This window comes from Sinocyclocheilus grahami, unplaced genomic scaffold (assembly GCF_001515645.1).
Source record: "Sinocyclocheilus grahami isolate Dianchi unplaced genomic scaffold, SAMN03320097.WGS_v1.1 scaffold380.1, whole genome shotgun sequence".
Taxonomy (NCBI): domain Eukaryota; kingdom Metazoa; phylum Chordata; class Actinopteri; order Cypriniformes; family Cyprinidae; genus Sinocyclocheilus; species Sinocyclocheilus grahami.
In genome coordinates, this window is record NW_015505559.1 from 1,436,862 (window position 1) to 1,441,624 (window position 4,763).

The 4,763-nt window shown below is 35.8% G+C and overlaps 1 pseudogene; it reads left to right on the forward strand.

The window, feature by feature from the left end:
• The first annotated feature begins 1,975 nt into the window (after positions 1–1,975).
• Positions 1,976–3,018, forward strand: LOC107549753 (voltage-dependent calcium channel gamma-like subunit; annotated as a pseudogene).
• The last annotated feature ends 1,745 nt before the right edge of the window (positions 3,019–4,763 follow it).

Sequence of the window (4,763 nt, forward strand, 5' to 3'; positions counted from 1 at the left end):
TGAGTGTTGTATTTAATTCATTGATGATGTAGTTGTGCATTTCTGTAAAATAGCAATATTCTATACGATAATTGAGCTGTTTTCCTGAGACGGATTTGATAATGTGTCTGGCTGTAACTAATATCATGTGGAATGAGTTGTCCATCATTCCTAATACATAAAACCTTGATATTATCAATGTCCTATCAGTCATTTGATTGTAGTTATGAAGCATTTGCTCACATCACCTGACCGGACATTTACAAACACGCAAGGGCTTTAAAATATTTCACTCTAGTTCAATGGGTTTATGTGGTAGATGGGTGTGTAGCCATCAATGAAAGGTTTTAATTGACCATTTCCACAGTTGTCCATGATTTCTATCCTACCTAATGTCTTCACCTCAGTCTGGAAAGGGCTCAAAGTCTTTTCGCTATAGACTATAAATTGCATAATTATGTTTTAGGTCACAGTCACCCAAAAGGTGACTTTGGCCAGTCAGTAATTTTTATAATCATCAGTTTAGATAATTAACAATTTCTGTGAAGAGAAACATTCTTAGCAGAGTTTAAGGCCTGCCTTTAGCAATAGCTACATCGTGCTTGATGCCAACAACAGATTATTTTACTAATTACTTAAACATACTAGTTCAACTACTACTATAGTGACTGGTCAGTGTTTTAAGGTTGTTGATTTTTTTTTACTAGTAAGATATAGCCATTTTAATAATGTCGAGTGAAAAAACGAAAATAAATATGAACTTAGTTATTTGTTAAAATAGTTCTAGCAACCTATAGTTAGGCTACTGGAAAAGTTTATAATCGGATCAAAGCCCCACAAAACTAAAAATGGGATACTATAGCCTACTGTTATAATTAAAAAATAATTAGTTACCTTAAATATGTCCACTATTGTATTTAAAGCATTCTCTGTCTGTGATTGACATAAAAATTTGGAAGAAAACAACCTTGCTAAGGCACATTTTATAGGCAGCGATTCATGTAAATGCACATTTTATGTATAATTTGAAGGTTTTTTTTCATGCACACATCACGCATGAAAATTGGCTAAAGTTTAGGCTTTATACAGTATTATTTGATTATTTTATATATATATATATAGGGCACATTTTGCTTCTTGCATATGACTGATTGCTTATTTGACTTACTATCTCCGATGTGATGGGGTGGAATGTGTACATGTGTTTGTGTTTGTGCAATTATACTACACTGAATTTATGTATTGTTTATGTAATATTGTTATATTATATTTTATATTTAAATACATATTTAAATAATGTATTATGGTATAATATATTTTACACATGTATGTTTTCTTTTTATAATTTTAAGGTGCTTAATAGTAATTATTTTGTTTATTTTATATATATATATATATATATATATATATATATATATATATATATATATATATATAATTATTATAATTTTTTTTTTGTCAAAGTCAACCATAGCCTTCATATCAAAATAGCTGATGTTTGATTTACTCTTTAATTAAATGATAGTTTTGCAATGAATGTCAACTTTTTGTCTGGGACAAGGGTAAAAGTTACTGTTCCTGTTTACTTTCTATATTATGCCTATTATATTATAAAATGCATATTATAAAGTTACCAAAACAGTTTTGTTACCTATAGCAAACATAAAAAAACTTAAATATATTAGTTGTAATAAAAATCCCCTAGGACAAAAATGCCCAAATTTGAAGAAACTCCTTTATACAGGAGCTGCCTCTAGCATAATATCTGATTCCTAGTTACCGAAAACCTCCGTGACCAGTAAACTAACACGAAGCGCCCGTGATCTGCATGTCTAAGGAGCAAGACGGGACGGGCGGGTTTGAAGACTGAACTACTTTTGCTGATCGACGCCGGTTAATGTTACACTAAAATCACACTGTACTTTCGACTGGAGTTGACTTGGCTTCTTCGTCTCGCGTCTCCTGGTCTGTGGGCTTTAAGGCACATGAACTCAATATGACTGCAATACAAATCAGGGTAATGCCTTTACGTAATTTAAATGTTTATGCTATTTGACGTTTATGTTACTCTTTAGAGTGGAATCATAAATTAACTTTTGGATGAAAAGGCAAGATAAGGTGCTATAATTATTAATAGCGCAAATTCGATAGCGCCAATTGACTTGGACAAGAAAGTAGTTCAATACACAACAAAATTAAGCGTTGTTTACATGGTTGTGAGAAGGGAAAAGTTAGTTTTTTTGCAGAAATACTTTCCTTATAATAGCCTGCCCTCATTAAACTACAAATGTAGTTTCATTCATTTTTTCTGCAGTCTAGCCGTTTTCAGTCTTCAGAAAGGGAATAACATAAGTGGCCACAGCAGGATCTGATGTTGACACATGTGGATCAGATTTCTTCTGATAACTCTGTTTCTCTTCAGGTCGGGGCTGTTCCACGTGGGAAGTCCACTCCTCTTTTTCTAGACTTATTTTGCCGCAGTCTTATTATCCTGTGTACATTTCTGTCTGTCATCCTCTCGTCTATTGCGGTGTGTGATGGTCACTGGCTGCTCGCCGGCCGCCGTATGTTCGGCCTGTGGTATTTCTGCTCACTGGAGGAGCAGCAGGGCTCCGTGTTGGGGTCCCAGAGTTTTAAAGCATCCTCTAACTGCACTAGACATCTGGAGGAGGCAGGTGGATGGTCTGGGCGTGGGCTTGGCGGTGTGTCGTTCTGTGATTACTCTGGCTCTGGTCAGTGCCATATTCGGACTGGAGTTGCTTGTGATGTCACAGGCCAGCGAAGGGAGGGACTCCAGTCAACGCTGGACCCTCGGGGCACGGCTGGTGCTACTGGCGGGGGTAATGGCTGCCGGAGGAGTCGCAAGTTTTGAACTCCTGTTAGGGGCATTTGCAACGCTCCTTGGGTTTACTCTCACCTTCTGGTGCCAGTTCACCGCCACCTTCCTGTTCTTCCTCAATGGAATGGCAGCACGGCACATCCAGTATATTGATCCGCTGCTGCCCTTTAGTGGACATCCTGACAAACTGTAGAAATAAGGCCGGCACTAACAATAATCTCTTTAAAACTTGGAGAAGCTGCATTAGAAGCTGCGGTTGGTTCATCTCGAGCAGCTCTGCTCTGTATTTGCTTTCTTTTTCATCAATATTGAGAAGTGATTTAAAGGTTTATAAACAATAAGGAACCTCCCAAAAAGGCCCAATGTACCAATGGTAATATGAAGGAATTTTCCATTTTAATTTTGCACAGGTGTTTTACCTTTATTTTGAATTACACATTGCATTGCATTGTGTTTTAGGTTTAGAAGAAATGTCTGTAAACTTAAAAGAAAATATCCTGGCAGAAATAAATGTTTTTACTAGTTTGTTTGGTTGTATTTTATTTATTTTTATCAGAAACACTGCTTTCACAGCAGATTATTTCATTCTATAATTTTTTTTTATTTCATGTAATTAATATTATTGATGACCAGCAGTTGACAACTGACTCTGATAAACCATGAATCTTTACATTTAGTCTTAATAGTTTATTTAATAGAGAATTATCTCTTTTTTTGTCATTAAACAGACTGTTTTACAGTATTTTTAATACTTAACTATACATGGGGGATAAGTTCATTTAATAAGATTTTTCTTTTCTTTACATTTTTGTTTCACAACTCACAATATTTCACAGGACAATACATAGATAGGTGTGCAAGGCATCATCTCAATATTTACACATAGATAAACAAGGGGATGAAAACATATATATTAAAGGGGTCAAGATGTGTCTTTGTTTAATATTTCTTGAGGTTGATTTCCCACCTCCCAAAGCGCTCGATTTCGATGCTCAGTTTCCTTTAAGGGTGTGTTCACACTTGGCAGATTTAGTTTGATTAAAACAAACTCTGATGTGATTGCTCTGTTAGTGCGCTTCATTTGAAAAAGTGTGAATGCTGCCATCAGAACCTATAAACAAATGGACCAAGACGCACCTTTTTCAGGGTTCTTGGTCCTCTTCGAAACAAAGGGCTTTTCCAAATACCCACACATGTGGTCTTGGCCACTTGAGAGTGTGTGCAAACAACAGGAAGTATATGCGCAAGACTGTCCCAGGTCTTAAAAACGCCAAAATTGCAGTGCCCTTAACGCAAACTAAATCCATACCGCTCCAGAATGGTGTTCGAGGCTAAGTGTATCCCATCATGCATCATATTTTGGAAATAAATCGTGAGACTTTTTGCCAAGATCTCACAGGAGGACGCAGAAACCTTTCCAGTGTTAAGTTAAATATTAATAATAAATAGATATTACATATAATTTGATAGTAAAACATAAAGTGTTGCACATTTTATTGGTGCAAAGATGAGTGTTTATTTTGTAAACATTTGTAACATTTGTAAAATTTGCTTTTTATAACTTAATTAGAAGAGCCACAATTACTAAATTGTGTAATCTGTTACTGAACAGACATTTAGAAGTTTATTTTAAACTGCAAAGTATTGAAAATCAAAATACAGTTGCACTTTTACAACACTATACAGGTGCATCTCAATAAATGAGAATGTCGTGGAAAAGTAGTTGCTTGAAGTCCAGTGTTAAGTTTCCACAGTCTGTGATGATTTGGGGTGCAATGTCATCTGCTGGTGTTGGTCCATTGTGTTTTTTGAAAACCAACGTCACTGCACCCGTTTACCCAGAAATTTTGGAGCACTTCATGCTTCCTTCTGCTGACCAGCTTTTTGAATATGCTGATTTCATTTTCCAGCAGGATTTGGCACCTGCCCACACTGCCAAAAGCAC